The 12912-nt window shown below is 40.9% G+C and overlaps 1 protein-coding gene across 1 annotated transcript in view; it reads left to right on the top strand.

The window, feature by feature from the left end:
• The window catches only part of TPH2 (tryptophan hydroxylase 2), a 55535-nt gene that overhangs the window by 24443 nt on the left and 18180 nt on the right, over positions 1-12912 (top strand). The gene's annotated exons all lie outside the window — the stretch shown is intronic.

A 12912-nucleotide genomic window follows, 5' to 3' on the forward strand; every position in this document is an offset into this window, starting at 1 on the left:
TGTTGGTGAATCCTGGTCTGTACTACCTGCTCTGTTCAGATGTTTTCACTTACCACCTTTTGTAGATCCTGTTTAAACTAATGCTACAAATAATTTAATCCTAGAATCATAGAATCTCTAGGTTGGAAAAGACCTTTGTGATCATAAAGTCAAACTTTACCTGTCCACTAATCATTAGTTAATCATACCCCTGAGCACTTGATCTACCTGTCTTTTAAGTATCTGCAGAGATGGTGACTCAATCATCTTCCTGGGCAGCCTGTTCCAGTGCTCAATAATCATTTCCGTGAAGAAGTTTTTCCTAATGTCTAGTCAGAACATCCCTTGGTGCAGCTTGAGGCCATTCCCTCTCATCCTACACCTGTCACTTGGGCGAAGAGACCAACACCCACCTCTCTACAACCTCCTTTCAGGTAGCTGTAGGCACTGGTAAGGTCTCCCCTCAGCCTCCTCTTCTCAAGGCTAAACAACCCCAGCTCCCTCAGCCGCTCCTCTCAAGACGTGTTCTCCTGTCCCTGAACACGCTCCAGGACTTCAATATCTTTCTTGTAGTGAGGGGCCCAGAACTGAACACAGGATTTGAGGTGTGGCCTCACCAATGCAGAGCACAGAGGCAGAATCAATTCCCTGGACCTGCTGGCCATGCTGTTTCTGATACAAGTCAAGATGGCATTGGCCTTCTTGGCCACCTGGCCAGACTGCTGGCTCATGTTCACTCAGCTATCAATCAACACCCCCAGGTCCTTCTCTGCCAGGCAGCTTTCTAGCCACTCTTCCCTAAGCCTGTAGCACTGCATGGAGTTTTTTTGTCCCAAGTGCAGGACTTGGCACTTGGCCTTGTTAAACCTCATCCCACTGGCCTCAGCCCATTGGTCCAGCCTGTTCAGATCCCTTTGCAGAGCCTTCCTACCCTCAAGCAGATCAACACTTCCTCCCAGCTCAGCATCATCCACTAACTTACCAAGGGTACACTTAATCCCCTCATCCAGGTTGCTGACTGGACTGGACCCAGCACTGAGGCCTGGGGACACCACTTGTGACCAGCCTCCAGCTGGAGTTAAACTCATATACCACAAGTCTTTGGGTCTGGCCATCCAGCCAGTTTTTCACCCATGAGAGAGTATGCCTGTAGAATACTCTGGAAGTCCAAGGTGGCCTATTCCTTAATTTCCCCTAGAACTTAGAATTCTATCATCTCCTCATCGCTATGCCACAGGCATCCTCCAACCGTCACACCTCCCACAAGGCCTTTTGTTCACAAACAACAGGTCCAGTTCCCTAGTCGTCTCACTCACCAGTTGTGTCAGGGAGTTGTCTTCCACACATTCCAGGAGCCTCCTGGACTGTTTCCTCTCTGCTGTATTGTACTTCCAGCAGACATCTGGTAAGTTGAATTCCCCCAGAAGGACGAGGGCTAGTGATTGCGAGACTTCTCTCAGTTGCTTGTAGAGTAACTCATCAGCCTCTCCTTCCTGGCTGGGTGGTCTATAGCAGACTCCTATCACCATATCTGCCTTATTAGGTGCTCTGCTGAATTTTACTCATAAGCACTCAACCCTATCATCACCATAATTAAGCTCTAAGGTATCAAAACACTCTCTAACATAGAGGGCTACCCCACCACCTCTCCTTCCTCACCTATCCCACCTGAAGAGTTTATAGCCAGCCACAGCAGCACTCCAGTTATGTGAGTCATCCCACCACATTTCCGTAATGACAATTATATTATGGTCTTCTTGCCTTACAATTGCTTCTAGTTCCTCTGGTTTCTTGACCACGCTGTGTGCATTGGTGTAGATGCACTTCAGCTGGGCTGTTAATCCTGCTGCACTCCTGAGGGGAATAGTCTCAGTTCCTAAGTGATTACTCACTGAATTTTCTAACCCATTAGTAATCTTTACATCTGTGTTGCCATTTGAATGCTACCCCCAGTTCCTCTGAGGCAGTGGACCAAAGGTCCTCGCCAGCACACCATTCCCCAGACACTGGAGTGCCATTCGCAGGCTTTTTTTCTGTCAAGCCTGGTTTTGTCCCCCCCCACCTTCACATCTAGGTTAAAGCTCTATTACTGAGCCCTGCTAGATTCTTGGTAAGTATCCTTTTGCCCCTTGGGGACAAATGCACCCCATCCTTGGACAGCAAGCCTGGTGATGTGCAGTCCAACCCATGATCTAAGAACCTGAAGTTATGCTCCTCACACCGGGTTTGGAGCCAGGTATTTATTTCTTGGCTCTTCCTATTCCTCCCCTCATCATTCCCTGTAGTTGGAATGACAGATGAGAACACTGCCTGTGCCCCTGATCCCTTCACCATACATCCCAAGGCCCTGAAGTCCCTTTTAATTGCTTTCAGATTTCTTGTTTGGATTTCATTACTGCTAACTTGGAAAATAAATAGAGGATAATAATTTGTGGGCCTGACCAGGGCTGGAAGTTTTCTTTCCACATCTCCAACTGTGGACTGAGGTAGTCAGCAGACTTCCCTACGTAATGGTCTGGTCTGCAGATAGGGCCCTCTGTTCCCTTCAGAAGGGTGTCTTCTATGACAACAACCCATCTTTTCTTCCTAGCAGTGGTTGTTTTGATGGATGGCTTAGGGTGTCTTAACCTAGGGAACATTTCTAGGCTGTGAGACCCACCATCCTCATTGAGGTTTAGTTCCCTTTTGCAGAGCTTCATGCCTGTTGTGTAAGAGAACCTGGGAGGCTAAGTCTGGCACAGGGGAGACACCCCTGCTGTGTAATGAACAAATGTATTATATTAAAAAAACCCTTCATATTTAAATATTTTATCTCATGAAAAACTCTGTGACATCCAGCAGAAGAATTGATTGCTTAAAATCTTACCCAGCGTGCTGCTGCTTTTCTACACAAGAAGTACAGCTGGGATTTAAAGGGTTGGAAATAACTTGTACACAGTGTTGAAGGCAGATTCAAACTGGGTTCAATTAAACTGTAATAATTTTGATGCACTGGCTTAGCAGTGGCTTAGTCAAGCCTGCTGAAAAAGCAGTTTGTACCTGTTTGTTAGTTTTTTCTCCTGTAGCACTCCAGAATTGGCCACCAAATTTACTTAATCAAATCACACTCATTTCTTAGTTAGACAGGCTTGATGTCTTGCTCATGGCCAGTTCTCTCATATGCTTCAGAGCGTGTGTCTTGGTTTTCTAATGAATGTCTACTGAGAATATAATGTTGTTTGTCTGGTGGAATAGTGAAAGTTGTGTGTCTGTGTGCGAGGGAACTCAGTTGGAAGCTGACCTACTTTTTTATGATCTGCAGCCTCAAAAGAAACTAGCCAACTGGCTGTCCCTGTAGGTATTTGAGGAAAAGAGTATGTCCAAATCTTTCACTCCAGAATAACCTCAGATGACATGGGCTTGTTGCAGAGGACATTGTTGGGACTGATCTGTTTGAGGATAGATATTAATATGAAGTGGTCTCTGAATATTAGATAAACGATTTTACTCCCCCCCCTCACAGAAGTTCCCAGTTAGGACTGACTATGCCTTCTGAACAATGAGCTGCTCCTGAGTCACACATCCAAAAATAAAAGAAGACAGCTGAATCACTTTCCCTTATCACACTGAGAATTTGATATCTGAGTCAAAGTTGATTTTTCCTATGCTGGAAATAGCTCCTTCAAGTGGAAGAGACTTTTAGAGAGAGCCTTAAGATAACCCAGCTGGTGGTATTTTTTCTTAGAAGCACGCTAAGGGGCAGTACTCCCCTGGGGCAGGTGCTTGACAAATGCAGAGAGGTTCCTTGCCCTAAAATATGCAATGTAAACAGTCAACTTGAGAGCAAGGAGTGAGGGTGAGGAGGCCAAGAAATTCATTCAGCTGGGCACCAAATGCCACCTGAGGTGCTATTAAGAGACTTTTGCAACATTCAGTTTCATTTCCACGCTAGAAAACGACCAGAGATGCAGTGAGCTCAGAAATGCCAGCCAAGAGTCTGAACACAGAAAGGCGGTGCAGGTTCCAGCAAGGCAACTTCAAAGTAAATAGAGAAACAACAGAAAAGAGCGAGAACATGCATATTGATGAGCTTGAAGCAATATGCCCAAGGAAAGCTTGCCATTAACATGACCTGTTTCAAAAGGTAGTGACATTAACAGCTGAGCCATTACAGGGAGGACAATGGCTTTAGGAAAAGAGGAAAGTGCCTCTTAGGAATTCAGACCAGAAAAGGAAGAATTATTACATATGATGCAGCGGCCTTGATGGATCCACTCTTTGTGCCTCCTCAGTCCTGAGCTGCAAAGGAAACGTGCTGATGTTTTTGTCCCTGCAGAGCTGACACGGTGGATGTAGAGCAAGCTGGAGCCTGGTCCCTGGGCAGAGTAGAAGTGTTTGCTAAATTGCAATTAGTCACATTTGTGCAGTCCCACTGAGAGCAGGTATTACATAGGAAAGTATTGCAGAAGCCCTGGTGCTGGCTGGCTGGAGGGGACAGGGTGGCTGCAGGGTAAGAGGCTTGAAAAGAAAGGATGCAAGCTCCCTCCATTCTCTTGTTTGAGCCTGGTAGTCAGACTGGAGCAAGGAAAAAGGGATGGCTCCTGCTGCTTTTTAAACTTAAGCATTCTTACCGTGAGAAGTGGAATATTCAAAGAGCCAAGCAACTATCTTTGCAGTGGTTTTTCAGAGCTGCAGTTTCCTTTACAGTGTTTTGCAAGAGCAAGAAAGAGGGAAGACACAAAAAACTAGTGGCTGAGGGACATTTTACTGAAACAAAACAAGATATTTGCACAATCCACTTTTTTTTGCTTGTAGTGTGGTATAATGCAGTCACTAATTAAGGAAATACAGTATTGGCCATGCATGTCTGAGTGCTAATTATTACCGTCATCATTACTGATGTCTTGTGCTACTCTGTGTGACTTTCTAAAAATGCTTTTGATTTGGTTTTTTTTCAAGACTGCCTTGTCTTTGTACTTCTACATAATACAGAAATAAACAAAGACTGTCTCTTCTGCTTACCTATTAAACCATAAGCTGTAGGGAGGACTTGACATGAGGTGTTTCAACTAATTTATATAATATATCATTTACAGCACATTTAACAGCACATAACATAAGGTTTTGACAGGAAAATTGTACAAAAAAATTATCTTGGTTTACATTTCAGAATTATCATGTAATTTGTGGACTTGGGAGCCAGAGAGCAGCTGTCTTTGTAAAGCTGCAAGTTGATAAGCAGGATCCTGTCTCTCTTGCTAATGGCAGAAATGACTCCCAGCTCCTGGTGAGTTGTTCAGCACAGCTCAGGTTGCCCCTTCATAATGCAGTATGTATAGGATGTGTTTGTGTATAAAAAATTCAGGAAGGGCATGTTAACTGGCAGTGGTTCAGAAAAGAGGAGGTTGACAGAGTGTCTGTGGTTTGTATGCAGTTTATCATCAAATCTTTCACTCAAAAATTTGGTCATTAGGGACTAATTAGTCACACTAAGTTTTTTTTCCTAGTGGCTTCTTACTGGAAGTTATGTTTAAACCATCATTTCTCTAAAACTGTAAAATTGCCACCTTTCAATCTTTCTTGATATTTGTTCTGGCATTTTAATAGTGTGAGACATCAGAAATTTAAAACACTCTCTTGGTTTTGCTAGTTTCTATGCAGAAAGCCACAATAGTGAGTTGCTTCTGAATTTAAAAGAATCATGTGTGATGAGGTCTTGTAAATGTATTTCAGGCTTGTTATGAATCTAAATGTTTTACCTTGCCTGGATGATGACTGAAGCCAGTGGTTTATTTCTAAAGCTGATTTCAGTTTACCTTTATGCATATCACAAACAAAATATTTTAGTTATATATGCTGGGATAAAAATACTGTTCAGAACCACTTCTCTGTGAGAAGTCAGTGGTAATTCATGTGAGCTTACTTGCCTCTCTTTTCTCAGGATGTACATTATTTGGTTTTGTTGTCTTCATTCTAGTTCTTCTCCCAGGCTGAGCAACTGGCACATAATTATACACCATGCTTGGTGAGGAGATAACCAGGATGGAAGAAAAAGGAGCATTGCAGCTAAAGACTGACTGAGTTGCTTTTGGTAACTTTGGGTAGACACAGTGTTCACGGTCTCTAGACAGACCAGACTGTTGCAGTCTCTCATCTTCAAAAACAACAGATTAGATTTCCCAGAGGGGCTATTTGATAGTGCTAGTCTATAACTACAGCTTGTGAATTGGATTTGCTGTCTTCCTCCATGAATGAAAAAATGCAGAAGGGAGAAAACTATGAAAATATTTGAGATTTTGAACATTCCCATCATGCATTTGAAAAATTAAGACTGCTTGACTGTTTCTCATTTATAGCTGCAAAATGATAGGCAGTGAACTAAGCACTGTGATAATCAGGTACCCAGCTGAAGCTATTATGCTGTATGAAAATGATTATGAATTGGCCAAATGAATCTTGGTATTTTAGCTGAAGAGCCATGGCATTCAATGAGCATATTGAAGTTCAGCATTTAAATCTCTGCTTGATCTTTTTCCTGTATCCCAATCGCATGCCATATTTGTGTGATGAATGCCATGAGTGAGCACAGTGAGTACCTTAAGTCCAGTAGTGACAATGGAGTTTCTTGCAAAATAATTGCTTCCCTCCATACCTTTAGTTAATGAATAAATGTGCTGCAGCCTGAAAAGCTGGGAGTGAATAAGATTTAAAGCCTGCTTGAGTAAATTTTGATGGAGACATATGAAATGTCTTTGGGAATATGTGTCACTTGGAGAAGAACCAATGACAAGTATAAAAGATAGCACTGTAAACCTGAAATTTGGTATGATGGATCACTGTAGCCAGACATTGTCCGGCCACACAGCATGAGACTGGAAGTACTATGATCCACATTGTTCATCAGTAGATGGCCTGGACTGTGTTTCTGTTCCTGACTTTGACCATGCAAAACCACCTACTTGTGGATGTATTTGGAAATTGCCCAAGTGCAAAATGTGAAACTAATACAAGAAGCAGAAGAGAATGCTGATGCAACCTTCTGGCCTTCTTAGTCATTACAAAGTCATACAGCTCTGTTTGAATCAGGAAAGAAGGGTAATTTGCTCATGTGAGGCACTGCTAGGGTCACTGACTCTCTTCTAAAAGCGTGCCCTAATTTGTGGGTTCACTCTGCGTAATGTTCTAGAGGAATTAATAACAGCTAACAGTCCCCACTTTTTAAGGGTTACTTTCTGCACTACCTTTTGATAAAGCAGCCTAAGCACTAATGTCAGGTCCTTCCTTCAGGATGTGTAATGAAATAGGTAAGCAAAAAAGGTAGTACATATATGACAGAACCAAACTAAAGAAAAAAACAACTTGTAGATTCCAGGCATCAATATTTAATAACTTAGAATACTGTGGTGTTCTCCAGCAGTGTATTTTCATGGTCATCACATCAGATGCACAAGAACAAAATCTCAGCAGCGATACTTAACTAACTTTGTAGCTCCAAACTAAATGGCTCTGTACTTTGTGAAAATAAAGTAGCACGCCAGAGAAGTTTTTACAGGGAGAATTTGAAGAGTTCTGTTGCTGAAATGTGAGCAAACGCTCAATGTTTTCTGCAGAAATTCTGACAGTTTATTGAGGCCTTTGTTTTAGCTTTGGAAATAATCTGTTTCCAGGCTTGGATCTGTAAAAATTGTTGTACTGGTCAGGGCACACAGCTGGTGGCTTCTGCCCAAATGCAGTTATACCCAGCTGCTTAGGAGGGATAGAAGAATAGAATGAGCATATATGGTTCTTTTCAAATGTTTTCAAGTTTGTGACTGCTCAGCAATACAGGGAACTCTTGAGCTAAATGTAGTTTCTGTGTATTTAATTATCCTGAATAGATATCTTTCCAGAGACAGCGTTTTATCTTTGAAGACATGTAAATTTTTAGTACCTGCAGTAACGTGGGCAAAGGGCTCTATGGTTCAGCTTATTCACTCTCACATGAATTATCTCCTTCTGCTGTTTTAAACCTGATTCCTACTAGGTTTTTTTGCGTTTAAAGACGCTTTCTCTGTACCATCATGACTTTACAGAACTGATCCATTTTCTCCATCTCCTTTTCTGGATTGAAAATCAATGGTTTGTTTAGTTATTCATTCTGTATCTTTGAGCATATTACTCCTTCCCTGAACCTTTTCCACCTTTCCAGCTAAAACTGGAAAAGAAAGAGAGAGAGTGTATCAGTCACAACAGGGTAAACAAGCAGTTTGAACCCTAATCCAAGTTTTGGTTAACAGCAGCACTGCATAGTTGAGCCAGTTTTGGATGTGCTTGCTGTAGAATTGGGGGCCTTTGTACGGCAGGAAGAGTGGACCTTTATTGTAGACCTGACATGGTTGGCTGCTTAGAGGCAGGAGAAATGGGCTGCATCCAGATACAGGAGGGAGGTGGATCTATCTTTATCAACCAGCATCGCTATTCAAGAATATGAGTCCTCTGCAGTTTCTGATTAGCATAAGGTGCAAAGGGATGGTTCTGCTGCTGCAAGTTTTGTGAGGGGACAGGGGGAAGTAATATAAACAGTGAAGAAATCGTGTGTCAGTCACTGCAGTAGAGGTGGGTAGCTGGACTACAGGTGTTGAAATTGTGATGGGCTTTTTTTTATTTGTAGAGGGTAGTATAAAGTGCTGGTTTGCAAAACATTTTTAAGTACAAACTTCTTGATTTAACTAGTGCTGGTCTAAGTAGGTCAACATAGGTCATTTTACATCTGGAAATGAAACTTTCTATGCTTTGTACTGTGCCACTCAAAGACAAGAACATGAAGGACGGCTCAACTGTTGCTATGAGGGTGCCCAGCTGGTCAGGTCACTGATCTGCTTGAGAGGATCTCAGATTGCCCTGACAGACAAAATTTTGCACTCATAAGTAAACAAAAGTAGTATTGTTTTATAACATGCTCATATGTTTTTGTGCTTGGGCCCAACTTTCTAATGAGGAGGCTAGATGCAAGAGAGAACTAATTTGACTTAATTGGGAGCAGGGAAAGGATTAGAAATTTTGCCATAGAAATAATGTAGCTCCTTTTAGACAGGACACTGCTTATGAAGATCAAGCCCTAAGCAGTTAGAAACACTAAAGAAAAAGCCTCTAATAAAATAACAAATTACAGCCAGACACTGGATTTGGTTTTATTTCTTGTAGCATTATGTTTCTAAAAGTGGTTAGATCGTAATCTGTGAGGTTACTGAACTGCAAACGCAAATTTACATGCACAGAAGTAATACATTTTGACATGTAGGTTAACAAGAGAATGGTGCAAATTTCACACAGCACTGGCTTGCTAATTAAGTTTGTTTATTTTCAGAAGCAACTTCATTTTCATTAAGAAATTGCAGATTCTGCAATAGTAATCTTTGATGGTAGTTCAATAGCTTACATTCTGAATGCGTGTTCTGCTACAACAGCAATGAAAATAAGCCTCAGAAAAAAAAAAAACCCAAACCTCAGGAAAAATTTCTGGAACTTAGGAGTGCACGCAAGGGGCAAGCATCTACCATTTCAGGGTTGGATCCAGTTGAGATAGGTTGAGGAATAGGCAGAAGGAGTCTATGAATTTTAATAGAGTTTTTTGCATATTTGTTTTCTCGTTTGACCTAGAGTAGGAAATGTATTAGCAAAAAGGCATAAAATCTCTTTTAAAAAGCATATGTATCTGGGACAAAAGGAAGCGCCCAGCATAAGCTCTCAGTGAGCAGCAATTGAAGAGTGTTTTGGGTCTTAACTACAAACAAAGGATCTATGTTACAGGAATAAAGATTTAAATAAGGAAAATGGGGAAAAAAAGCAGTAGGAGAAAGATTTGGAATATGTTGGTACTGCTTTTCCCATCTGCCCCTGTGACTTCACCAATACATTGAAAGGAAGGGATAATCCTAGACTTTGCATAGATATCATTCATACTGACATTCCTACACTTATTTTTCTTTGGTTGTAGCACATACGTGTGAAACTCACTTGCAAAATGCATTCACGTACAGTTCATAACTGAGGGTCTCATGCTGCTAAAACTTTATATGTGTACTCTACTACATCCCATACTATGTTAAGAAATATCGTTAGAGGAGTATGTATGTATAGGCATCAAAGCAAACTAACAAAGTAAATTTTATAATGTTCCTTTCCTTGCTTTTTCTATTGCATTTGTTTATTTTGACTTAAATATGTAATATTCCATAACACTGAGCGGTAATTGAGTCATTTGTACAGGACATGGAGGTCCTCTGGCGGCAGCACACAGGTATATGGGGAAGTTCAGGATGTGGCAGCTCATTTCAACCACGTTGAGGTCCCACGGAGGACCAGGGATATGTCTGTGCCGTGGGTGCACAGGTTAAGGCTGTTGGCTTTAGCCATGCTTTCCATGGAGCCAAAGCAGCTGAGAAGTGCAACGCAAAAAATGGTTCGGTGACTGTAGGTGGGGTTCTCTCGAGAGCAGCCCCCTGAATGCAGCTGCCCAATTAGCTGGCTGGGACCTGCAGTGCTCTTGGGGTGGGTCAGCTCCAAGTTCCCCTTGCTTAGGGGTCTGTGCACTCTGCTGCAGTGCATGGAGCAGCCGTGGCTGCGATCCTGCACACCCAGCCTTCCTTTTTTGGGGGCTCACCTGGAGAAGAAAGCCAGGAGATTCTGCTTTCAAGCAGAAATCAAACTGATTACATGTAATGAAGAAAGGCTTCAACCCATGCACTTATTTTTTTATTTTTATTGTCTGGGATATTTCAACAAGTAATTTTGTTTCCAGAAAGAACATTCATATATGCAGCTACTATGCGTATCCCAAATAGCATCTCCTTATGGAAGGAGTCTTAAAATTCGTGTCTATACAGAGCTGAAAAGATCCTAACTTAATATTCACAACTGTGTGTAATCTGAATAATTTTAAATACTAGCTCAAGGACTGAGCATATCGCATGTGTTCAGTCTAATTCTCTCACCCAGCATATTCTTGGGTGTTTTCTTTGTATGCAGAGATAAAAGTATGGAAGTAAGACAAAATATGGTTGGTATCCATAAAGAGCTAACTATGCCTAGGGCTTAATTGCTTAACGCTGCAGCTTTGAAAGTAGTTCTTGTGCCTGTCGTCATCTTTCTATCAAATGGCATCAAAGTGCTGGATGGAATATGGTCCCATAAATTTTTAATTGAGATATTTTTGGGTGATCTACCATAATGATTTTGTAAGTATAGCTTAATTATATATTTATAGCTCCAACTCTGATGCCACAAAAGGCCAAGGGGAGGTTTGTCATTGCTTTCAATGACTTTAGGTCTGTGGGTGAAGTACTACCCTTATTTCCATGTATACCATCTCCTAAAAATCAATATGGTTGTACACATGCAAATGAAGGTAGGATTTGTTGCTGTAAAATTAATGTTAATCATTTACTTTCCAAAACCTGTTATTTAGGAATATGGGTTTCTGTAGAGAAAGAATCCACTCTGCAGGACATTTAATTTTGTAGTTGTGTCTCTTTCTCTGTCCATTTCAAGCTGTCATGGTACAGCCTGCAACATGTTCTGTTAGCTACATCTTAGTGCTGGCTAAGAGTTTTTTGATTTGCTGATGATTTTGAAAAGTTAAACACTTTAAACCTGGGAACATTGTTGAAGCCAAAGAAAAGTTTATGGAGAAAGGCCTTGAGTCTGTTAATTTTGGTTGTATTGGTTTGATTCCAGCTGTGGCAGAAATTGTCTTGGTGCAAGGTCAACAGAACATCAACATGATGGCTACATCTCAGGCACAGTTCAAACAGCCCCCACCATCAATGTGTTTGTTAGGATCAAGCTTGGTTTGGGATTTTGCTTTTGCATCAGGCAAGGTATTAGTTTTGACAAGGTAACCTTGTTTCAGTTACCATCTGTAAGCTTTATATTTTCTCTACATTATAGAGAACATTCTATAGAACAGCATTGCAGTATTGATAAACATGATGTCTGCTAATAGTGCTAGATGATAAAGCAGTTTGAACTCAGAGCTTTTTCAAGACATGCTGGAAAGAATAGGTACTTCCAGATTATTTTTTTTCCCTATAACAGACTACTCTTTTTCTAAATGTTTTTCTTCCCTCTCTGGAATCAGTAGGCTGTGATTGTTACAATTATATAGTTTGACTATGTGAAAGTGGCTAAAATTATAGTCTAACAAGACATTTTACATCAAGAATGTCAACACCTTTATAGGATCAATTTTTCAAGTTTGAACAAACATATTATCTTATGAACAGATACGTATTATTCATCTGCAATGAATTTAGGACCTATACGAGCACAGAAATCTTGCATATTAGTGGGAGCCTGATCATTAGTGACAATTTCGGAGTGATCTTCATATTTGCTAAGTCACTCTTAGACCACAGGAACTGTAAATTCCTTGGACTTCAGTACATCGAAGAGTTATGATCTTTCCGCTCACAGATACTTTCTCAGTATAAATTTTCCCATCTTGCTGAATACATGTTCATGTTATTCGCTTTGTGTTTACAGACTTCTGGCAGGTAGTGTAATGGTGACTTAGTTGACTACCCTGTGGTTAAAATAGATTCATTTTACATGCTCTCATTGCTGAAAAATGGGGAGCTACAAGTAGATGTTCAACAATACTTGAAAAAGATTTTGTTTGGGGCTGTGAAAAACATGTTCAATTTTGATATATTTTTAGTAGCAAAATTAATAGATATTTGAAATTCCCTGAGCTACTTTTCTGCTTTGATCTGTCTATCAGCTTGACATGAATAGAATGTGCACTTTTGTGCTGAAGCCTACTATCTTTTTTTTTTGGTTTTTTTGCAAGGCAGGTTAAGCAAATGCATTAAGAACCACAAAACCTTTTGGGAGTCCCTTTGCATTTATGTGATTAAAAGAACATTGAGTTTGTATGCAGTGTTGCTGTTAGAATCTCTGATGTTTGAAAACAAG

Source organism: Phaenicophaeus curvirostris, chromosome 1 (genome assembly GCF_032191515.1).
Source record: "Phaenicophaeus curvirostris isolate KB17595 chromosome 1, BPBGC_Pcur_1.0, whole genome shotgun sequence".
NCBI classification, from domain to species: domain Eukaryota; kingdom Metazoa; phylum Chordata; class Aves; order Cuculiformes; family Cuculidae; genus Phaenicophaeus; species Phaenicophaeus curvirostris.